At 41.4% G+C, this 25,808-nt stretch overlaps 1 long non-coding RNA gene across 2 annotated transcripts in view; it reads left to right on the top strand.

The window, feature by feature from the left end:
- LOC136792184 (uncharacterized) overlaps positions 1-24,885 on the top strand; it is a 38,550-nt gene extending 13,665 nt beyond the window's left edge. Inside the window, exons 1-3 of one of the 2 annotated variants that reach the window (XR_010835636.1) lie at positions 439-524; positions 686-794; positions 24,238-24,885. This is a non-coding gene — a long non-coding RNA (uncharacterized lncRNA). Of the gene's footprint in view, positions 1-438; positions 525-685; positions 795-24,237 lie in introns of those variants that run through there. The other variant, XR_010835637.1, reaches the window with a different exon arrangement.
- The last annotated feature ends 923 nt before the right edge of the window (positions 24,886-25,808 follow it).

Raw genomic sequence — 25,808 nt, 5'->3', positions numbered from 1 at the left:
AGTGAGACCAGCCGTCAAAATAATTTCTTTCAAATAAGGATGGTGGGACCTGACCAATGGATGTTTCCTGCTCTCAAATCCAGGAGACGAAGGTAACTGACTGAAAGCTAAGAGGGAATCACTCTCATCTGGTCCAATTTCTTTGCTTGGGGGAGATCAGCCATCACCTAGTCCTGCCTCTGGATGTGGCACTCTGGTTCCTCTGACAACTCAGCTTCTCAAGGATGCATGAGAAAGCCCGTGGGGTCAGGGTGACTGACAGAGGGTAACTTGAGCATGGGGAGGAGGGGGGAGCACCCTGCCTGGAGTTATGACCCAGAATAATGATGTGTGAATCCTGCATGACTCAGCTTTCCAGGCAGCTAATGAGAACCTAAGGAGACAGGAGCTTATTTAAGAAAACGTGCATCATTGATGTGGCTATTTGGGGGGATGAGAGAGAGTTTGAAAAGGAGAAACATGTGAAAAGTATTCCAGCTGAGTGAGTGTGATAGAAAACTAAGATTTCCCTTCATAATAGAATGGTAAAAAGCAAATGTGTCCTAGTCTTTCAAGTCTCAATGTTGGAAGAATGAGGTGCTGTGGGCAGATGTTGGCAGATGTTTGTTCTCTGGATGTACAGAGTGATTTGGGGATTGAGGGATTTTGGAAGCGATTTGCTCCTGCATTTCTTTATTGTTGCTAGGAGAAACCAGGCTTCAGGTGGGACTTGGGGCTAGAGATTCCCCCTAGCGGCCCTGGAACATGCTGGATCTTCCCTGTGACAAGACGCATCGCTCTTCTCTGACAGCACGGTAAGAGCAGAATCCTTTTTTTAATCACTTGCACGAGGTCCACGTGGAATGGTGATCAGCTCGGGAGAGGATGGGGCACAGGAGCAAACAGAGCCATATGGCTCTGTTGCCTTTGAAGCAGATGTGTCAGCTGTGGGGCTGACATATGTTCTTTCAACATCATTGAAGTCCCAAGGGACAGGAGGATGAGGCGAGTTTGAGCTGAGATCTGAATCCTGCCTGTCTTGTTCTCTCCTGGGTTCTCTCCAGAGCCTCCTGACTGCGCTCGCTTCCAGGCATCCACGTCTAGCCTTGGACCTCAAGTAGAAAAGGGGCCTCCAACATCTTTGATTTTATCTTTCTGGTTTTGTTTTTCCTGAATCTCTGATCCCGATTTGCTCTCAACCCTCCTGACTTCTAATATCATCAATTGTTTATTCAGTCAACACATATTTATGGAGATCTTTCTAGGTCTCTGGAAAGAGCAGGATATGTTCAGGTGACAGAAGAAAGGTGGTGTAACTTGAGGATAAGTAGTGCTCTCAAAGGATGATCCTGGAGTGACTTGCCAGAATCATCTGAATACTTACTAAAAATACAAATGCTTGATTCTAATTATTGAATCATGGTCTCTGGTAAATTGATTGCAAAAGTGGCTGTGGTTTTTTACCCTTTCCTGAGTCTATGACCTTTGCAGTGTGACCTGACAGCTTTTCCTCTCAAACAGTGGGACCTCTGTCTCCACTCTTTGAATATGGACTGGCCTTGTGACCCACTTTGGTCAACAGAATGAGGTGGGAGTGTTTTTAAGGCAATGATGAGCCTAAGACTCAAGAAAAGTCTTCTGGAACCCTGCTACCACCCTATAAACAAGAGAAGGTGAGTCTGCTAGAGAACAAGAGCCCACGTGGAGGAGAGCCAAGGTGTCCCTCTGGGGCCATTCTAGACTAGCCTATGGCAAGCCAGCTCTTTAACGTGTGAGCAAGCTCAGCCAAGATCAGCAGAGCTGCCTACCTGACCCCTACCTGGTGACAGACGCATCAGTAAGTCCAGAGAAGACCAGTGTCTTAAAACAATAATCATTTGAACAATAATAACTGATTATGTATTAAGCCACTAGATTAGGCTGATTTATTATACAGCAAACCAAACTGATTCAGAAACCAAAAATATGGACAAGTGTTTTTGAGAGTGAAATAGGCAGAAGTTAGATCCAGTAGGATTTTGTAGGGCATGATAAGGATATAGCATTTTTATCCTAAGGGTTATGTGAAGCTATTGAAAACTTTTGAACATGAAAGGGACCCCACTAGCTTTGTGTTGTACAAACATGAACATGGCTACTTTGTGGAGAACGTGTGGCAGGAGAAGGGGTTTAGGACGGATCAAGGTAGATTGAATTGAACTTGTAGAAGTTTTGTTTTGTTTCACTTTTTTCTTTTAAATATATATACCCCGAGATCTGACTATGCATTAAGTAATAGGATTATGAGGAATCCTCTTTGGTCTCAAGTCTAGTGGGAGAGAGTGATTATGTATTTTGACAAGTACCAGGGTAGAGGTACACACAGGTAGTCATGGCAGCAATGAAGAAGTAGCACCTAGCCCAGCCTGGGGGGAAATGAAGAATTCAGTCCAATTGGTGCCAGGAAGATGAGGAACATTATTTCCTAGGAAGAGGAAAGAGCTTAAGTGAAATTTGGTGTTACCAACATATAAAGATGAGGTGGGAAACAGAGGGAAGTGTGATGAGATACGAACGCAGGGGGCAGGTCATAGAGTCTTCCTTGTACCTACTGAGATTATAGATGGGCAAGTCTAAATGAGGTGAAGTGACAGTTTCCCGATGCCTGAGATTCGAATGGACTGGTGGTTAGAAGAAGATCAGTTGAGAAGGGTAGGACGCTGCTTTGGGAGCCCTTAGGATGATGTGTCACCATGGCCATCTGACCTGACACAGCCTAGGCAGAGCTGCCTGTTCCCTAGGAGGCTGATGGGCAAGACAGAGAAATCGCCGCTAGCCAGACAGCTCCCTTGGTTTATCGATTTTGGCCGAGGCTCCTAGGCTAGCCCTCAGCTACACCAGACTCTTCTGGAAGCCAGCAGTCAGTGGAGGCAGGAAGAAAACATTTTTTGCTGAGGTACCTCCTCCTCCCCAAAGTGATTGGCATGCTGTGCTGCCAGTCTCCAGCTGCCTGTCTAGATGGAGCCCAGATTGGACCTGAGAGGTTCCAAACTCTGTGATCCACGCCCACGCACTCCTGGCCAACAGGAGGATGAGGACCAAGGACAGGATCTGCGCTGAAGGGGTTGGGGGTCTCCTTTTCCCGTGAGCACTCTGTTCTCCCCCACATACCGTGGAAGTCTCTGCTCACCATATTGCCACGTCTCCAAATGTGCACGGGATCTGCTACAGTCCTCCCTCTCCGCTCCTGCTGACCGTGTCTCAGACACCAGAACAAACACCATTTCATCACGTAGTCACAGGTCCCTGGGAAAGTCTCAAAGCTTCTATACGTAGTAATCATTTTCAAAGATTGAATGCTTACATGTGCAAGAGTGGGACCCTCCTGTCATCCTCTTATTAGCCTATTCATGTCACATAGCAACTCTGTGAAAGAGACATTATTAAGTCTGTTTTCAAGTGTTAATTAGGAAAACAAAGCTTTGAGAAGTGAAGTAACTCACCCAGGATCTCACAGTTACAGATGTGGTTAAGTCAGGATTTGAACCCAGGACTACTTAACTCCACAGTGGGGTACATTTCACCTCTTAAACGACATTGCCTCTGCTGTCCAACCTCATCATTTATAGATGAGGACAAAAGGACCAGTTTGCTAAGATGCATGGCAGAGCCTAGATCTCTCAACCAAGACTCTGGACGCCCATTTCCTTCTCCCTTGGGACACCCACGTATTTTCTTTGGTGCATTTCCCAGGCCACCACTCCAGGCTCTCCTCACTAAGCCTGGGAGGCATGGAGCCCTCTGGAGATCCCAGGCAGTATTCGTGGACTGCTATAGCTCTGATGCTCTCAGCAGTGGAGAGCAAGTCTAGTGGGAGACTTGCTACAGGGGTAGGCAGGCAAGAGGCCCTGATAGAGAGCAGCATGGGGTTAGGGTACCACATGGAAACCCTGGACTCCTCATCCGACATTCACACCGGAAGGACTCTGGTAGCAGTTAGGACCGTAGGGTTTATTGTGATCCTTTGAGTCTAACCTTTGTCTTCCTTTCCCACCTGCTCCTCAAGCGATCCCTAGCTTGAGGGCTCAGAGACGTAAAAAGTTGGAAGGAAATTAGCACCTTACCCCACTCTGAACACATACACATTTCCCAACTTCCTGACTCAATAACAAAGAGAATTTTCTCCCACAATGTCAGAATACATGGAGAAAAGGAGCCAGTTCCTAGCTCCTCCCAGATCAGGAGTGTTTCTTTCCTTTTTCTATAACTATTGACCCTGCATCTTCCCCTGGAAGTACTTGACTCAATTTAATGAGCTCACCTCTGTCACCTTCATCTTATCCACATCACTGGGGTTCTGTGGAGTGAGAACTACACCCTGTAGAAAACACCTTTGTTTGCTCCTGAGCACCCACGACCCAGAGTCTCAGTTGCCAGGGATCACAGAATCAAGGCAGCATCAGCTACATAATTTGTGCGGCCCAATGACAAATGAGAATGTGAGGTCTTTCTTCAAAAATTACTGTGCATTTTGAGATCTGACAGTAGAGCGTTAAACCAAGCACAGAACCCGTCTGAAGTTGGACACTCATGGAGCCGGCCCTCAGTGGAGCCATAGACATGGGGCAGAGGTGGAGAAGAGAGGAAAGGTAAAACTGAAAGATTTTACCTCCATCTACTGAGAAGCGTGATCACACTTACCTTGCCAGTTGTGCAGCAACTATCAGTAATATACAGAGAAGTGTTAGATGTTATTTAGGGGAAGTTCCTTTCCCTGAGAAAGAATCTGGTTCAAATCCCTCTTTCAGCAGAGGAGGAACTGGAAGCCCAGAGAAGAAAAATGGCTTTTCACCATTTATCCAGATAATTCATTTGTGGTGGAGCACGGACGGGGAGAGCAGGTGTCCTGATTCTCAGTCTGGTGGTCTTTTCACTAAACCAGGCCACTTCTCCCCTCTCCAGCTGCCTTGGATGTTTCCTGCTTGACTAAGGAGGTAGGGCCTTGGTGCTTATTGGCAGATGGTTTGGAGACTGGTCAACCATCTGTAAGACTGGCCACCACTTCCTGCCCAGTTACTGGGTCCCATGACTGGACTGCACTGAAATAAACATCCTTCATCACAGGGTGCTTGGGGTGAGAGGATGTCTTCCTCAAATGATTTCTCACATGGTTTGCAATGAAGTCACTTTCTCTGTGCCTAGTCACTTTGTGGTCACCAGATGGCTGCTTTGGGCATTGACAAATGCCCACATTGATATTCAAAGGCTATACTGCAGACAAAGTTAGGGTCCACTGGAGCCCTTTCTACTGAAATACCACTGACCATGGCTTTGTCAATGCTTACTAATAACAATGATACAACAAAAACACCCTCCAGTATAAACTTTGGGGAACTATAAACCATTGTCATGTTAGATATCATCACTCTGATACCAGAGGAAGGGCAAAGCTACTAAGATTTTATTGTAATTTTTCAGAAGAGAACATTGGCTCAGAATGACCTGACTACGTGCAAAGTCACATTTGTATACGTAGTTGACGTGGTGATTTCTGAGGAAGGAGATTACATTTGATTACGTTCTTTATATCCTGGGCTGAGGAGACAATTATGAACTAAATCAATGATACTTTTGATCTCTAAATTTTACTCAGTCAGAACACAATAGGCAGACTTCCCTGGTGGTGCAGTGGTTAAGCATCCGCCTGCCAATGGAAGGGACATGGGTACAAACCCTGGTCTGGGAAGACCCCACATTCCATGGAGCAATTAAGCCCATGCGCCACAACTACTGAAGCCAGTGCGCCTAGAGCCCATGCTCCGCAACGAGAGAAGCCACCGCAATAGGAAGCCCGCGCACTGCAACGAAGAGTAACCCCTGCTTGCCTCAACTAGAGAAAGCCCAGACGCAGCAATGAAGACCCAATGCAGCCATAAATAAATAAATAAATAAATAAATAAATAAATAAATAAATAAATAAATAAATAAACAAACAAAAAAACCCTCTCAATAGGTTAGATTGAAAACAAGATGGAATTCAGGGTCCTCTATTCCATCCTGTCTTCCCTGACACTCATTCTTGGAAACTGAAGCCTGGCAGACCTCTCTGCCATTAAGACCTTAATCCTGGTCAGTAGGATGACCTTTTGCAAGGATGTGGGGTTTAGTCTTACGTTCCCTAGTGATCCTGTTGGAAAATTATGGCGCTAGTCTCAAAGTCATATGGATTGGTTCCTGTGGACAATTTCACCATAGTTTATGAATACAGCTGCCATTTTTTCTCTTATGACTCTTGACCCTGTTGTTTAAGGGCCCAGATTTTACCCCAAGCTTTAGAACTGTATGTGTCACTATCTGCTAGACTTGATTCTTGGGTGAATCTCAAGCAGCTCAAACTCACAATGTCTCTGAGCTCCTCTCCCTCCACTCTAAATATGCTTTCCCTATGGATTTTCCTATCCCAGCTGATGCCAACATCTTTATGTATCTTCACTCTTTCCTCCCCTTTCACTGAAATAATGACTAGGTTACAAAATTCTGTATGTTCTACTGACCTCCCTGCCTCCAGTTTTTCTATTTCCAACCCGTCCCTCACCCTGACTTCAGAGTGATCCTTGATTATGTCTCTCCCCAGTGAATATTTTCCCTTTAATTTATTGTTTTGCCAAGCACTATTCTTATTCATAACAACCCAAAAGGTAATTATTAATACTATTTTGAAGATGGAAAACTGAGGAAAAGAGTGTTTAAGTCACTTGTCCAAAATTGTACAGCTACTAAATAAAAAATCAAGGATCTGAACCTAGGAAGTCAACTGCAGAGTCTCTGCTCTTGACTACTACATTCTTTTTATGGGCTGAATTGTGTCACCCTAAAATTCACATGTTGAAGTCCTAGGCCCCAGTACTTCAGAATGTGACTCTACTTAGAGATAAAGCCTTTAAAGAAGTAATTAAGTTAAAACGAAACCATTAAAGTGGGCCTGAATCGAATCTGACTGGTGTCCTTATAAAAAGAGGAAATTTGCATACAGACATGAAGAAAGACCACGTGAGGACACAGCAAGAAGGCAGCCATCTGCAAGCCAAGGAGAGAGGCCATGCAAGAAACCAAACCTGGGACTTTCCTGGTGGTCCAGTGGTTAAGACTCTGCACTCCCAGGGCAGGGGCCATGGGTTCAATCCCTAGTTGGAGAAGTAAGATCTCACATGCTGCGTGGTGTGGCCAAAAAGTAAGTAGGTAAAATAAAGAACATGTTCCCTCTTCTAAAAAAAAAATGAGAGAGAGAACTCGCTGACACCTTGATCTTAGACCTGCAGCCTCCCAAACTGTGAGAAAATAAACCTACTGCTTAAGCCACTCAGTCTGTGGTATTTTGTTATGGCAGCTCTAGCAAACTAATACAGTCATACTGCCTCTCACTGAATATGAGTAAAGACTAAATTCTTTCAACATGACAAAGTCCTTCTTCTGATTCATTACCCTCATGACACTAAAAATCTGTATTCCAGACACCCTGAGTACTCAGCCTTCCCCTTCTATGCATTCCCATTATTTCATGTTTCTTTATGGTCTCCCTCTGCTCATTCAATAACTTTAGTCCTTTATTATCTGAAAACTTGCAATTATCCTTTAAAATGTGACTTGAGTGACATCTCTTCTCTGAAGCTTTACTAGACCCTCTGTTTGGAAGTCTATTTGGTCTCTCCTGTCTCTATTCTCCCACTAACATCTTGCATGTAAGTCTATTCACCACTCATCACACTCCATTTCTTCAGAGACCATGAAAGAACTCCCAGTGAGGGCCTTGCATTGTGCTGGGCATTGAAGATGCAGAGGTAAAAGTGGTGAGTGCTTGCCCTCAAGAAGGTTATTCTCTAGTGAAGGAGCCTACAATAATACATGGTGGTGTCAAGTCTAGAGATGGTCACTTAATCCAGCCTGTAGGGCATCAAAGACTTCTGGGAGGAGCTGAGGCTTTAATGACAAATATGAGTAGGAGGAAATGGAGAGGCACAGAGGCCATTCCAGAAGAACAAAGCAACATGAACAAAGCATGGAGAAACAGTGGAGTGTAATCTTATTTCCTTCCAATGGACTATAATCTTGAGAGCAGTTATCATGTCTGATTTAATTCTAGGGCCTGCACAAAATATTTGGTAAATAAATGATTATTGAATGAACAAATGTATGAATGGATCAATGACTCAATGAAAGAATAAATGAGAAGCAAAAAAAAAAAAAAAAGCCCTCATATATCAGTTAAAACCCTTTGGTTGTAAGCACCAGAAACCTACTCCAACTGATATAAACGAACAGAGAGTTTATTAGAAGGCTGGGGTGGAACTCATAGGATGGGAGGGAAAGTGAAAACCAGGCTGGAAAGGCAGGAACAGGCCTCAGAACAGGACCTGCTGGACAGGGTTGCCCCTGTGGGTGCCACGGCTGGAACACTTGAACCTCCATGTCTTATCTTTTGGGTACTCTCTCTCTCTTCAAGTTCTAGGAAGCGAGATCTAGCATGGGCTTACCTCCTGGCTGCGCCAGATCTCTCTGTCTCTGATTTTATCCAGTGGTGAAGAAAAATTTTGCAAGTAGAAATCAGGTTTCACCACCAAAAATGTGCAATAGATTTTGAGGAATCAAGAAAAACAGGTATCCACTACATAGGAGTTTTCAGACACTTCACAGTTGGCTCTTTCTCATGGGCTGAAGCATCTTTAGAAACTTTCTCATGTTCAGAGTCATGACTTGTTTTTGCTACTGCTTTCATCAGTCAATGAACCCAGTATAAAATTTAGACAGGGGGTAAAACTACCTCAGGAATTAATACATCCTCTTCTAGGACTTACTCCTGTGAGGTAAGGTGCTTTCAGTAACTTCCTTCTAAGTACCAGGCTGGCTTCAACACCTGACGTTAGTTGCTAATTTCCCCAGTACTACTCAAGAGCGAGTTTAGGTGTTTTTATATTCCTGGGTCTGTTTTATCTGGATTAGGGTAATATTTGTGAAGGTACTTGATTCATTATCTAGTGTTCTATAAATGGGAATTGATATTTCTTTTATATTCCCACTAGAGAACAGAGGACTTTGTTTCCCTTATTTTATCAATTTAGGATCAAAAAATTATAAACAGTGGGTTCCACAAAGTCTGTTTATTTCCAGAGTTTAGCATAATCCTTGGCTCCCAATTTAGACTCCAGGAGACTCCATTTCTGTTGTTCTGGTTTTTGATTCTATGGCATTATACTTTTATTCTTAACTGGTCTCCTGGCTAGTATCTTGCTATAGAGAGACGTTATTTAGATGCAATCCCTTTTTTGGATATATCTCAGGACAAAACGTCACTGACAAGATATACAAAGCATAGGATTTACTAATGCCATCATTCATCGCTGATCAGGAAACTTGCATAAGGCCATAAAAGAGCTCAAACATTTCCTTTCATTTCACAAATGAATTTGTTGAGATATTTATATACCTCCCAAGTCCTGAAACTCATATTTTGCTAAATAATAAATTCTCACCTACAAAATACCTTGAGAAAGAATTACTGTCTTTCTCACGTAGGTGGAATTCCAGTGTGCTTTCATTTTTAGGAGGTCATTTAGATGCTTATTTATGGAGGTCTTGATGGTGTGTCCAAGCTCCGGCCCTGCCTTGCCATGGGACCACCACACACCTACAGCCCTTAGTTTCTACATCTGTAAAATGGGAACCATAATACCTACGGTGCTTTTCTGTCTTTACTTTTTGTTACTATTTTAAAAATCGTGGTAAAGTACATATACATAAAATTGACCATCCTAACCATTTTATGTGCACAGTTCAGTGGCATTAAGTACCTTCACACCGTCGTGCAGCCACCACCACCATCCGTCTCCAGAACTCTTTGCGTCTTGCGCAACTGAAGCTCTGTGCCCATTAAACGGTAAATCCCCCTTCCCTCTCTCCCCAGTCCCCGGCAACTACCCCTCTACTTTCTGTCTCTATGAATTTGACTACTCTAGGTCCCTCAAATAAGAGGAATTATACAGTGTTTGCCTTTTGTGACTCAATCACTTCACTAAGCATAACGTCTCAAGGTTCATCCATGCTGTAGCATGTGCCAGAATTTCCTTCCTTTTTAAGGCCAACTAATACTCCATTTGGATGCATCCATTTACATTTAAAGTAAGTAAGTGCAGACGGGGAAGGACTTATTCTTGCCATTTTGTTATTTGTTTTCCGTGTCTTATAGCTTTTTGTCTCTCATTTCTGCCCTTACTGCATTCCTTTATGTTTAGTTAATTTCTTGCAGTGACACATTTTGATTCCCTTCTCGTTTCCTTTTGTCTACATTCTACACTTTCTTTGCAGTCACTATGGGGATTGTATGTAACCTCCTAAAGTTACAACAATCTGTTTTAAACTGATGACAGCTTAACTTCGGTTGCATCCAAAACTCTACTCCTTTACAGCCCCACCTCCTTTATGTTATTGATGTCCCAAGTTAGATTTTTATGTATCGTGTAGCCATGAACATAGACTTATAATTATTTTTTATGCTTCTGTCTTTCAAATTCTGTAAAAGCACAAAAGTGGAGTGACAAATCTGAACTACAAGAATACTGCTTTTTATTTTTGTCCATGTATCTACCTCTGCCAGAGAGCTTTTCTCATGTATTTTTATATGGCTTGGTTTTTTTTTTTACTTTTTAAGATTAAGTAAAACTAAATACGTAGAATCACCTAGTTAATATCAAGTACATAAGAAGTATCTGACAAATGGTCGTAACTTGTCAGTAAATACCTTTGACTTACTGATCAATCAATTGGATGAATGATTGGATTTCCTTCTGCAAAGTGAGGCTTATAACAGACACAAAGTATTTCGGCGAGTGGGATTTCTTTGACCACCTGATATGAATGTGGACAAAAAGAAATCAAAGTCCGTCAAAAAACGGGTAAGCCAGGGACATACCTTGACTTTTTCTCCAAAAAGTTCTATGGCCCTTGATGCTAGGTTTCTGGCTTATCACATAGGTAGGGTCACTGGGGTTAAGCTCTATTTTAGAAGATGTGACTTTAAATAGTTTTCCTTTTCCTTTCACTGCTTCAGGAAGTCTCACTCTGAGTCAATGCCAAATGGGTTTGGATTTCAGCTTTTCCCGTAAAAGGTGGTGGAAGAGATGATTCCTAAATCCCCTCCTGACCTTATTTATCTCATGCTCAGTCTGCAGCAGGTGAGCTGTTGGACTTGGAAGCATGGGATTTGTACAGAGAAGTAAGTGTGGAAAGGAAAAAATTGTGCTTATGAAAGGATTCAGGCAAAGGCATATTTCAAATCACTCATGAACCTATGCAGGCTATATAAACAGACCACATGAAAAATGAGGACATGCATTTAAAAAGTCAAACAGAGTGTATAACATTATTAGTAAGTGCAGTGATGCACAGGACATTCGGTGGAACCAGGGAAAATGTGTGATTGCATTTGCTGGACTCAGCTACCGCTTGATTGACAAACACCGTAGGGGAAAAGGGGGGAAGATTTTGCCTGCTACAGTGAAAACAATGTGTCTTACAGTCATAGGTTTTGTGCTTTTCTTGAGGAAATCTTTATGTCATTCCTTTGTTCAAACGCATATTGTGATGTCAGATAGGAAAGAATAATGGAGCTGATGTTGAAGACCTGAGTTCGAATTCTGGCTCAGACACTAAGTACACAGCCGTAAAAAACCAGGCCACAATGTCTTCAGCTGTAAAGAGGGGTCAAATATTGGTACTGGGCTTTTTTTAAAGAATAAATGAGATACTATATTTAAAAACACCCGAGATAGTGCCGTGTACACACAAGCATCAAACAAATGCTAGCTATTGAATAAATACTGGGTTTTTCTTCCCAAGTCACTCCAATTGTTTCCTCCCCTTTAAAGATACATATTATGCATCATATCTAATTATAAAATTTCCACCTGTGTTCTGGAACAATCTTCAATCAAGAAAAAAAAGGTCCGCTGTGATTCTGTCTAATTCTGTGAGATCACATCCCTTGTATTTTTCAGGAAATGTATTTTATTTGAATTCTGAAACAAATTTCTATTTTGTAAATGTTTATGCATTTGGAAAGAGTTGACTTTAATCCACTTCTCTGCACACAATGCTAAGATTAGTTTGTCAGTTATATAAAAGTATTTGATTATCATATTGAGAGTACCGCATATTATGACAATCCTCAAATATCTTACTAAGAAAAAGCAATTATCATTGCTTTTTCCCTTCTTCAATAAATCACTTTAAATTGTTGATTATCATAAATGACAAGTCTAAATGTATGAAATGACAAAAGCTCGACACAACTTCATAACACACATAGGTCATGATTACTCTTTTATTAAGATGCTGGAGCCTGTATATGAGTTCAGTACAAATACACATGATCCCTCTACTAAAAGCAATAGGTTCTCAAGATCCATTGGAATTCATCGAATCCATTAGTATTTGGTTTTAACAGTTTAAAATGACAGGATAATTCCAAATCCTCTGCTCCTTTTGATTATATTTGGACTGCTTCAATTAGATGCAGATACATCTTCTTCATTTGTCTTTATAACCTGACTTCCCCCTCACAATTTACTGAGGAAAGGAGGCCCTATGGAAAGCAATGGTGTCAGAAAATAAGAAGTTGAATGAAAATACATGATAACACTGCGATGCAGAAAGCAGTTGAACCCACTCAGCAAGTAATCAGAGCTCGAAAGCATGGCCTGCAAATTCTACCAGTTTTCTGTAATTAATGTATTAATCACTGGTTTCACATAGCCCTGAGTATTTTCCAGAGCTAGACCACTATCATGTCACTAAAGATAGAGAGAATAAGGATAGGAGGAGAGATGAAATGGGGGAAATCACATTAGATGAAATTTAAAGTAATCGCCTTATTTTAGGTGGAAACAAGGTTTACTCAATCATTCACAACATTATCTCAATTTAGAGTTCTCATACTTTGACGATGGGCTCTAACTTACTTATAAGTTAACCTTCATAATGAGCCTGTGATAGAGGAATCATTAGACAGAACAAGAAACCAAGTCTCAGGAGAGAGAGAAAAGAAAAAAGCCTTTGCATAAAATCACCCAAGCAGAACCTGGACTTAAAACCAGGTTTTCGTGTTGCACTGTTCTGGCCAGGTTACCCCAGTTACGTATTGTGACTTGAGCACTGCGCTGGGGTTTATGGAGATACAGGATGAATAAATCACAGCCCATGCTCTCAAGGAATTTACAGTGGGATGCAAAGATAAGTGCCAAATGTTTAATCTGGAGACATAGCTTGTGTGTGACTTCAGAATGGATGCTTAATGCCTAGGAAGAAAGGAAATTCTGTGCCTGACCCTGTGCCGTGTGTGCCGGCGATACTGTGAAGCAGACCGTGGCCGTTTCTCAGATTCAGTAAATCCAGAAATTTTGTCTAAGTTCCCCATTATTATCTCAGGCCAACCAAGTGGGTCAGATGAGATCCAAACACACGTCAGCTTCCAAAACCATTGCTGTTTGACTGCAAACTATATGCTCTCTCACCTCACTGGGTTCTGAGTCCCTAGCCTTGGATTAGATTTCAGTCTTGATACTTACACAAGGCCAGATATCATAGACACGCATACACATATATGGATATAAATGAAATATGAAATATTAACCAACTGACCTGGGATCCAATCCTTATCCTCTCTGCCATTAGGTTTCACCACTTATTAAACGGGCATAATTATGCCGCCTCTAGCATTTGGTGCTCGGAATAAATTAAATGCCACATGTCTAGTGCACATCTGGAAAACAGTGAGACTCATAAATGTTTATTTCTTTCCTTCCTTCCTGAAATCTGCACAAGTTGGGGCTGCATTTGTCTTAGCACAGTCATCTTGTGCTAAGGCCTCCATGCTCTAGAAAGGCTGAATCATATCTCATCACTGCAGAATGGGCTTGAGTTCATTGCACGGCAACTTAATTCTGTGCTAGGTGTATTAGCACAATGCTTCAATAGTTCAGCTGTGCAGAAGACTATAGTAATAATAAGAGTGTGCACTATTTTAATAGCATTTGATCATCACAGTAGCAGGGAGGTCAGATGTTATTATTATTCCCACTTTACAGATGGTCGAGACTCAAGGAAGCTAAGTAGATTGTCCCAAGTCACAAGGCATCAGTTCAGGACCCAGACCGGCATCCTCTGATTCCAAGTTCACCACCCTTGCCAGTGTATGACACAGCACAGCACACATATCAAACCCAAAGGGACATGTGGCTATTAAGAAAAACGAAGTGAGCAAGATTTTGACCTTTGAGAAAATGATAAAGGAAAGGTTTTGTTACAGGGTAGATGTAATCACCAAATACGACAGAATACTATTGTATCTCCAAAGCTGTGGAAGAGTCCCAGGCAACAAAGAGAAATCTGCTACTGCCTGGGAACAGGCGTCTGCCTGACCTCTGCTTTCTGGGGACAGAAGTGTGGACTGAGGTCGGGGAGAGGACCCGCTGTTAGCAGGAAGAATCATCATTATTTCTGTTGAGAACGAAGCAAAAATGACATCTGTCAAGGCCATTGTTCTTTCGGATGTGGTTTGAATGAACAACACGTAATGAGGATGGGTTGACAACACTTCACTGAAGATAAGAAGTCCCAAGCCACAGAATGCAGAGTTTTAGAGCTTTGTGGGGCCTTAGAACCTGAGAAAGGGACTTGCATTTCAGAGAAAATCCCAGCTTCATGTTCATGCTGTGCCCTTTCACCACCCAAGCTCAGTATCTGCAACTGTACATGGATTTGTTATAAAGAGGGATGAGCCAATGCACACGAAAAGCACATTGAGAAATAGGAAGCGCTTTGCAAATATGGGATAGTTTTCATTTTTATTTCTTTGATGGGAACATAAAGGATCAAGACTTGTCCAGCTATTATTATGAAAGAAATGGACATGAACTCAGTATTCTAGAGTTCACTACTCATTCCAAGACACAACATTGCCACGACAATGCAACCACCGTTGTCCAAGTTCCTACGATTGGTACTGGGATGAAGAGAAAAACCAGTAAAGCTGATGCTTCCTCTGACGGCTGGAAGGGCTAGGCTGGGCAGCTGTCTCTATTGCCCACTCAGCTCCTGGTACTTAGCTGTCACTTATTACCTGTGACGCCAGTACATACCAGAGAGTCTGGCCTGAATGGAAGCTCCGTAGATGTAGAATGAATGGTCTCTATACTCCAAAAGCTCCCACTCTAGTTAAGGACCAGATTCAGATAGGTGCTGTGGTAGAGAAAACCGTGCCTTAGAGAACCATAGAGGGAAAAATTCACCCCTGATCTACAGAAGACATGGCAGTGTTAACAGCATTAGGTGAAAAACACAGGAATAGGGAAGGTGTTTAATAGAAGTACAACAAAGGATCGTGCAGAGTAGAAAGGGAATGTCTCTTTCTTGGGGACAGGACAGACTAGGCTATGCTCACATCTGTGTCCCGTGGACACCATGCCAAGGGCTGAACTTAGCCCTGAGATAAGCAAGTGGCATTTCTGGAAGGAGAGGCCACGTTTTCACCCATGCCTATGCCCAGACTCATTTTTGTGCTAATCCCAACTCCTTTGACTTTCTACAACATGCTATTGCTCTTTTACTCCTTCATTCCTTGCTACACGCTGCTTTCTCTACATGGAATGACATTTCTCATCGGACATCTACCCTTCCCCAACTCACACACTCAAATTCATCCTTGAAACTGTACTCGCACATTACTTGTTTGCAACCCCTTGTTTAATCCCGCTAGAGATATTTCTTCTTTGGCCTGAATATATGTCTACTGTTATGTGTGTCCCCCAGAATCAAAACTGTTTCTTCAGATATTGGCTTTCCCTGATATACCATGAGGACAGGGACAATGCATTCCACCCAAATACTCCCACTGAGCATAATAGCCCAGGGCCTAATGGCCTAACACAGAGTTGGTCCATAGGTGTTCATTAGAAAAATGCATTTTTAGTTTTTTAAGGAACCTCTGTACTGTTCTCCATAGTGACTGTATCAATTTACACTCCCACCAACAGTGCAGGAGGGTTCCCTGTTCTCCACACCTTCTCCAGAATTTATTGTTTGTCGATTTTTTGACGACGGCCATTCTGACTGGTATGAGGTGATACCTCATTGTAGGTTTGATTTGCATTTCTCTAATAATTAGTGATGTTGAGCATATTTTCCTGTGTCTGTTGGCCATCTGTATGTCTTCTTTGGAGAAATGTCTGTTTAGGTCTTCCGCAAAGCAGAAATAGAGACACAGATGAGAATAAATGTATGGATGCCAAGGAGAGGGGGCAGGCAGAATTGGGAGACTGGGATTGTCACATATTCATCATTGATACTATGTATAAAATAGATACCTAATGAGAACATATTGTATAGCGCAGGGAACGCTACTTAATGCACTGTGGTGACCTGAATGGGAAGGCGGTCCAAAAGGGAGAGGACATATGTATATGTATGGTTGATTCATTTTGCTGTACAGTAGAACCTAGCACAACGTTGTAAAGCAACTATACTCCAATAATAATTAACTTAAAAGATAAAGTTCTTGTTATTTTTAAAGGAATAAAATAAAATAGATTATATCTGGGGAAAAAAAAAGAAGAATGCATAACAGAACTGATGGCTTGCTGCTTAAACCCTCACCTGCTGGTGATGGATACGTCAGGTGGGCTGCAGTGGACAAGCTGTCCAAGACCCGGGCTTAGTTACGAGGCTGCAGCATTTATACAGGCTTTGAGTATAACTTAAAGATTTTAATTTAATTGTATCTAAATGAATAGTCCTGCCTCTGATTCTCCAGTTCAATAAACAGAACAGTCTTTTTTACAGACAACATAGTAGGGGATTTAATAGTTAGGGCTTTGGTAATTTCCCGCCTGTTAATGGATAAACAACAGCAGTCCTAGTATATCCTGGGCTGTGGGTGCGGAATGGTAATTCTCTGGTTGCAGCTTCTGGCAATGTATTTACTCAGCTGTTAGTGGACCCAGCAGGTGGGAGTGGACTCCCCAGCCAGCTATAAGAAAAGTACCAGGGACTCATTTATTTACTATTAAACTGTAACCACTTGGCAGGGCATCTGGTCCCACTTTCCTAGGTTATGGTTGGGTGCTCATGAGACATGGTTGTTAGGAGAGCAGCTGGAATATTTAAAATGTCAAAGGGGAAATTCAGAAGTTTGAGAATCTCTGCACAGTTTTCTTATGGGGTAGAAGGGGACGTTAGGTAGAATTAGACCACATCTGTAATCTCCGAGGTTCCCTAGATTGGATTTACCTTGAACTCACACCTGTCACAGCTCTGTTTGCTCTTGTAGGATAAGATTTCTTTATCTGGGGATGACAGCAGGGCCTCACAAGGGATTCTGTGGGTGAAAAATGTATATAAATATACCACATTTAAGTGGGCAGGGAGATTATCTAGTACAGTGGGGGAAAAGGACAGATCTTTGACAAGTATATGTTTTTAATCTTGATCTTGTCATTTAGTCCTATGACCTTGGGAAAATTTCTGAAATTCCATGAAGCTTAATTTTATCATCTGTAAAATAGGGTGGTAGTATCTACATCAGGGGGCTGTAAGGATGGGTCTGATGTTAAGTAGCATCTTGTCTGACCTGTGGTAGTCGACAAGGGAAATACTTGAAAACATTGCAGGGGTTGATTGATTCTGCCTGGTGCCACAATAATTGAAATACTTTTTTTTTCTAATCTTATCACACCTATTGATACATATCTGGTTAAAAGTTTATGTGTTTCTTGGGCAGTGCAGCTGAGTATATAGAGGTTATATCCCCATTTTTCTTGTCTGTACCTTCTTGTAGTGCAACTACACGGTGTCCAACAATGTATAGAGCAGGATGCACTGGGAAGACTACACGGGGGAGAAAAACCTACCAGTAGGAAATCCCATTAAAAGGTGAGGGTTGATGGTGACATAAACAGGGAAAATGGCAGTTAGATGGAGACAATTTTGATGAATAGCAACAGTGACAGTTACTCTTTAGAAAATAATTTCTATGTGCTTGGAACTGTGCTAAACACTTTTCATAGTACTTTCATTTGACCTTTAGAAGAACTCCCTACAGAAGAAATGATCCTCCTTTATCAGATAAGGAATTTGAGATATAAGTTTCTTATCTGAGTGTGTACAGGTAAAAAGCATCAGAGCTGAGATGTGAACTCAGTCATGTTTGTCTCCAAAGCCCTAGCTCTTAAATAGAAGTCAGTGCTTGACCTGATATAGAACATGAGCAAGAGGAAAAATTATGGAGGTTGTGAGATGCAGTGTATGAGCCAGCCTATATCCACTTAAGTCTGTTACCCCTGGTTCTTGACTTTCTGTGGGTACATCAGCCCTAGTGATGGCTAAGGTCTATCTTGTGGTTTTCAAGGCCATCTTCTACCCACTCTCCATTGTCTAATGAGACTGAGTGTCTAGTTTCCTGAGGGAAAGGGCCACTGAGCTCACTGAGGTTGGAGTAGGAACTCAAGTACCCACATCTGATCTCCCTGGACCCATGGAGGCTTGGGTTTTGCCAGTGATTTCCCAGAGGGGCTGAATAAGCCAAATAGGAAGAGTGGGGTGTTCTCCTTAGGGGCAAACTTCATTTCTCTTGGTAAATACATATGAGGGAATTGCTGGATCATGTGGTAAAGATGTATGTTGTCTTTCATCTAAGAAATTTCTGCCTAACTCAAGGTCACAAAATTGATTCCTATGTAAATATTATTCAAAATGATTTATAGTTTTATATTTTAAGTCTATTCAATATTTTGAATGAACTTTTGTATATGGTTCAAGTTATAGAGCGAAGAAGTTCATTTTTTAAAATATGGATATCTAATTTTCCAATACCATTTGTTGTAAAGGCTGTCCTTTATTTACTGAATTGTCTTTGCATGTTTTTCAAAACCTGTCAATATATATGAGGGTCTATTTCTAAAGTCTCTACTCTGTTCTATTGATCTCTCTGTCCATCTCTATATCACACTGCTTTTAAGACTCTACCTTTAAGTATGGAAACCAGATAGTGTCGATATTTCAACTTCGATCTTCTTCAAAGTTGTTTGGCTTTTCCAGGATATTTGCATTTCTATATGAATTTAAGAATCAGATGTCAATTTTCACAAACAAGCTTTTAAGATTGTGATTGGGATTGTATTTGTGGAGAATTTGCATCTTAACAATATATAGTCAACTGATATATGAGTAGGTATATAACTCCATTTATTTATGTGTTCTTTAATTTTTCTCAACAATGTTTTGTTGTTTTCAGTCTACATGTCTTATATATCTTTGGCCAGGTTAATCCCTAAGTATGCTGTATTTTTTATACAATTGAAAATGGTGTTGCTTTAACTGACAATTCTACCAATTAGATTTCAGGGCAAAGGAGAAAGATGAATTTTTAAAAAATATGACTTCAAGGATTGCATCTGGGTAAGAAGACAGTATAGGAATATTTTTCACAAGAAACAAAAAGTGAATGAATCTATATTTTAGATTTGTTGAAATTAGTAAAAAAAATCCAGGAAGGGCCTATAGGTAGGAGAAAGTTTGGGTCTAGAGTGAAAAATGGAATCTTAGGTAAAATTATACATCTGGGAATCATTCTACTGAGGTAATGACTAAAGTTATAGGTGAGATTAACAGACCCAACTAGTCCTGCAGAGACCAGGACTTGGATGGGTCACCAGCAGAAGAATACCATCACTTAGGGAATGGAGGAATGGTTCCCATCCAATAAGACTCAGAGACAGTCTCAGGAGGGGTGGGGAGGGAAGAGCCAGGGCATTCAGAAACCAGGAACAAGGGTTTCAGGGAGGCATAAATAGAAAAGATGAGGAACGAAAGCAGTCTTTAGAAGGTCCTTGGTGAATGGTGAAGACTGGCAGGACTAGAAATCTCATTTCAGTGTGCTAAAAAATGAATGGGAAATGAGGCTGTAGAATCAACAAATGCAATTGACCTTTTCAAGAGGTTTGTTAGTAAAGAGAAAGAAAGGCAGGGAAGCTGTCTCCTGTGCACTCTTGGAGAAGGTTGCTTTCTGGTTTGGTTTGGCTTTGGTATGGAACAAGGAGAAGAGATATTAGTGCATGCTTGCAGGTGAGAGGAAAGCTCTGATAGAAAGTGAGAGCTGAGAGAGAGAAGGGTGGTGTGTTGTTTTTGGAGATGTGGAAGGGGTGGCAGATTGACAAAGTGTTCATGGAACGCTACTGTCTCTGCACTCTTGAGTACACAGTCTGTTAGACCTTAGCTAAGTCTCCCACTCCCTCGACATTGTTTTCATTATTTAAACTTTGAGGGGTTTGGACTGTGATCTCTCATGTCCCCTCTGCTCTATGACCATCTAGATTGTGTAACGTACAGTGTTGACCCTGTCTTATTCTTGTTCCTATCGTACAAATGCTCCCTGATGAGCTCTGACACTGGTCCAGAGATAATTTATGCAGGTCCATTCCAGAACCCTGACCCAGTGAGCTCCTTAAGTTCCTTCTGAGTCATCTAATTCGATGGCTTTAAACATAGCATGAGTGTTTGGTGTATTTCTCCATGCTGGGCATCAGTGAAAATAAGAAACCTCTTTAAAATTTGCCAGAACAGTGCAGAATTACTTGAAAAGAAGATCTGATTCCTCAACACATCCTTTTTTTACCCAGTTTTAGACAATATTGTTCCCTGAGGTCATATAAGAAAAAAGGGATTATTTCAGAGTAAATGTTAAATGTTCTTAATGCCCTTTGGAAGCACTGAATGTGCAGAGGGTGGAGAAGGCAAAATCAGTTTTAGTAAACGTCTACTGTTTGCCAGCTACTTGTGCTAAAAGCTTTAACTACTTTTCAGTGAATGCTTAGATAATCACAGGAAACATATTATGTTTATTGTGCAGACAAGGAAACTGAGACTCAGAGCGGTGGGGCCATTTTCCAAGGCCCCCTCCAGATAATAAATAGCAAGGCAGGTATTTGGGCTTAATGATAATCTCTCCTGACTTCTAAGTCAGAACGTTTCCCAACACAACTCACATCCTCACCATGGCACCAGTGGCTGGATTCATATTCTAGGCGCCCCCTTTTTAAGCTATTTTTTAAAATTGAAGTATAGTTAATTTACAATGCTTTGTTAGTTTCAGGTGTACAGCAAAGTGATTCAGATATATATATATATATAAATATATATATATATAAACTCTTTTTCAGATTCTTTTCCATTATAGGCTACTACAAGGTATTGAATATAGTTAGTTCCCTGTGCTGTACATTAGCTGCTTGTTGTTTATCTATTTTATATATAATAGTGTGTATATGTTAATCCCAAACTCCTAATTTATCTTTCCTCCAGCCCCGCTATCCCCTTTGGTACTCATAAGTTTGTTTTCTATGTTTGCAAGTCTATTTTTGTTTTGTAAATAAGTTCATTTGGATCATTTTTTTAGATCCCACATGTAAGTAATAGTATATGATAATTGTCTTTCTCTGGCTTACTTAATGCACTTAATATGATAATCTCTGTATCCCTTTCTAAAAACTTTCCCAGAGATCTCCAAGAGTAGGGGGCGTATAGTATGGTCTGTTACGAACTAACAGACTTTTTATCTTTGCTGGTCTTCAGTTTTCTCATATGTAAAATAGGGGATGATTTCTAACTAGAGTTCTGCTCTACTTATACCCTAGTAATATTGTGAAGGTCAAATAACATGATGTATATGAAAGCTTACTGAAATCCAAGGTGCTGTACTTAAGGTATGTGTTATTAAGACTATTAGTATTTTTTACCTAGAGCTCTTCCACTTACACAGTGGGTACTTGGTAAGTCATGGCTAATGGTGGAAGGGAAAGATCTCGCCTTTTTTTTTTTTTTTTTTGTGCGGTACGCGGGCCTCTCACTGTTGCGGCCTCTCCCGTTGCGGAGCACAGGCTCCGGACACGCAGGCTCAGCGGCCACGGCTCACGGGCCCAGCCGCTCCGCGGCACATGGGATCTTCCCGGACCGGGGCACGAACCCGTGTTCCTTGCATCGGCAGGCGGACTCTCAACCACTGAGCCACCGGGGAAGCCCTCGCCTTTTTAAATGAAATATCACATGCCTTAAGGCTGAGGAAGATTTAAAAAAAAAAAAAAAAAAAAAATGGACCACAGATAGCTAAGTGTAAAGGTTCTGGAGAAAATGTATACTGTCAACTTCTGAACTGGAAGTTCTTCAATCTTAAAGCATTGGAAGGTTTTATACTCTGTTTTCTTTACTGTTTTATATTCTATATTTACTAAGAGGAAATGTCAAAACACTATGCTAGGACTTGACACATGATATCTCATTTTATTTTTAGGATAACCCTGAGGTGTATTTATTTAAAATCCCAATTTATAGATAAGATAATTGTGTCAGAAAATTAAGCTGCTCACCCAATTTTCTTAGCCGGTAAGTTGTAGAGGTATAGGAATGGAACCATGTAGAATGCCCACACCCCTGTGGTTTCCTTCTGCTGCATTACCTTTGCTTTAGCTGGAGAGAGTTTTCCTGCATTAATTGTAGTCGTGATCATAGGGAAAAATGAGGAAGCCAAACAGATGCTTATCCATCCACCTCCCCTAGTAACTGTGGGTTTGCAGGCTGTTTTAATAAAGGCCATTTTTCTTGGGGAGGGATTGATCGAAAATATCAGAAACAATTTTTTGATACAAAATGGACCAAACACATAAAGTAGAGTCAGGAACTATGGGAACCAACTAGGAGGTGAAATGAATAGTAAATATGGAATAAGAAACAGGCCCTCTGTCATTCGTCAGGAGAAAATTATTCAAAGATCATAATAACATATGATCATAATAATATGTCATCATAATAACAATAACTCACTGCGTGAGTTAGCTTGGGCTGCTGTAACACAGACTGGGTGGCTTAAACCACATACTTTTATTTCTCATAGTTCTGGAAGTTGAGAAGTCTAAGATCAAGGTGCTGGCCTGCTTCCTGGCTTGCAGACATTCTAGCTGTGTCCTCACATGGCAGAATGAGAGATCTCTCATCTCTTCCTGTTCTTATAAGGACACTAACCCCATCGTGGGGCCCCACCCTCATGACCTCATCTAACCCTAACTACCTCCAAAATGGCCCACCTCCCAATACTATCACATGGAGGGGCAGAGTTTCAACATAAGAATTTGGGGAAGACACAAATATTCAGCCTATAACATACATGTGGAACAAGTTAATGTAAAATACCTAGAACCACATTTAAGCAGGAAAATGAGGTTATAAAACTGATATAGTGAGGAAAATAATCAACTTCCCTATGAACTTGATGATACTAAACGTATTCATTATTTCTAGTAATTTTTCTGTGCGTTCTTATAGATTTTCTACACATATCATATGCAGTTATGGTCCCTCCTCAACCCCAACCTTATACTTTTCCTTTTTTTCTGTCTAATTGTACTGGCGGAGTCTTTATTATAATACTGAATACAACTTGTGATCATGGGAAACCTTGTCTCATTCCTGATTACAGAGGGAACTCTTTACATTTTTCAATGTAATTTTTTTTTTCAACTTTACTTTTATTTAAAATGAGGCCATATTCTCCTCTTATTAAAAAAAAAGAGTTCAACTGGAACTGTCAATTTTCTCATCTGTAAAACAAGAGCCCTGAATCAGCTGACTATATTCATTCAGAACTCAATTTCTTTATCTTATGATCACTAAGGTTCTCCCTAAATCTAATATACTAAGGTTCTAAGGAAAGGAAAATATATTACTAACGACATGTTTTCATTTTTATTTCTTTGAGTTCAAATGTCCGCCATTCACCTTGGTCTAAGCTTAAGGAACCATTCAAGGGGATACAATGCAGATGGGAGGGGAAAACAGAACCCTCACACAAGCTGTGCCGTGTTGCAATCAGGCTTCCGTCTGAAAAATAATCTTCTCTATAGCTTTAAAGTGATAACTTTGTACTGACAATGCTTCTTGTTTCAAACTGATTTTCTCTGGCTCTTCCTGAACACTTCCTGAGGAATCATCGACCTCTTCGATTTCTGAGGAGGAAGGACTCTCTACTGTCACAGTCACAGGAAATTCTGATGGACCTTTGTTAACATAGTTAAGTCTCTCTCTCTCAGAACTAGCCCATTTAGCTCCACGTTCCTTAGCGCACCTGACACACACAGCATTTATGAGCTTTACACAACTGGAAGGTCACATCTTTATTTCTTATCGCAGGAACACGACTTCTGTAAAGTTTATTTCTGTCACAACCTGTCTCTACAAGCTGTGGCTGGAAGAAGCTCTGGATACAGATCGGGGACAGAGGGTGCTCAGGAGCGGCGCCCAGTGCACCCCGCGGAGGCGGTCGGTGTTAAGTCCAGCAGGCCCTCCCACAGGGAAGCGCACACGGCGGGAGGAGGCACCGAGTCCTGCAGCGCGCACAGGTCCTCAGAGCGCAAGAAGAGGTCGGCTGTGCTGTCCTGGCGCAGCTTCGCTGAGTGATCATGGTCCGAGCGCGGCCTCGGGGACGGGGACGCTGGCTGCGGACACGATGCCCACATCCGCCTGGGGGCCCCGGCTCACCTCCCGGCCCCTCGGGCGCCCACCACCTGGCGGCTGCGGCCCTGCAGCGCGCACAGGACCAGCATCGCAGCCAGAAGACATAGGGCCACGGGCCCCAGCTAGGCCGGCCCCTCCATGCCACGCTCCGGAGCCCCCATGTGGCCTGGTGTTGGCACCGACATCAACTTCAATGTAATTTTTAAAAACATTCTACTTTTTGGTTTCAAACGTTATCTCAGATTAACAAAGTTTCTCTCTAACAAAACATATGTTTGGATATTCAGGAATGAATTTCAAATTTTAATAAATAGGATTATTTTTATCTATTGACATGGTCCTATTAATTTTCTCATTTTTTTTCTGTTAATGTAATAAATTACATTGATTCATTTTTAAATGCAGTCTTGGAACAAATGCTGTTTGACGGTAAGAACCCCTGGGAAATTTTCCTTTTTATTGTTCTGTAGAAAAATTTGCCTAAGATTAGTGGGTTTTTTTGTTTTTTTTGTTTTTTTAACAAGCCATAATAGAAGAACTTATTCACAAATCACAAGTCTGGCAAAGGACTTGTATTCAGAATATGTAAAGCACTCTCAAAATTCAACATTAAAAAATAAACCCAACTTTACAAACGAGCAAAAAATTTGAGTACACACTTTGCCAAAGAAAATATACAAATGGAAAACAAATTCAACATCACTAGTCACTGGGAAAAAAATTAAAATTACAATGAGATAACACTACACACCTATTTGTGTGGTTTTTTGTTAGTTTTTTTTTTGCGGTACGCGGGCCTCTCACTGCCATGGCCTCTCCCATTGCGGAGCACAGGCTCCAGACACGCAAGCTCAGCAGCCATGGCTCATGGGCCCAGGTGCTCCGTGGCATGTGGGATCTTCCCGGACCGGGGCACGAACCCGTGTCCCCTGCATCAGCAGGCAGACTCCCAACCACTGCGCCACCAAGGAAGCCCTACACACCTATTTGAATATCTAAAAGCAAAAGAACCAACAATACCAAGTCTGGCAAAAATTCTCACACACTGTTGGTGAGAATGCAAAATGGTCCAGCCACTTTGGAAGACAGTTTATTTCTTATATAAATGTGCACTTGTCACATGACACAGCAGCAATCCCACTTTTAAATATTTATACAAGAGAAACAAAAATTTAAGTTCACAAAACAGCTGTAAGCTAACATTTAAAAGCACTTCTTTATTCATAATTGCTAAAATATTGGAAACC

This window comes from Kogia breviceps, chromosome 11 (assembly GCF_026419965.1).
Source record: "Kogia breviceps isolate mKogBre1 chromosome 11, mKogBre1 haplotype 1, whole genome shotgun sequence".
NCBI classification, from domain to species: domain Eukaryota; kingdom Metazoa; phylum Chordata; class Mammalia; order Artiodactyla; family Physeteridae; genus Kogia; species Kogia breviceps.
Note: the sequence above shows the minus strand (reverse complement) of the source record. Positions and strands in the feature narration are given on the sequence as shown.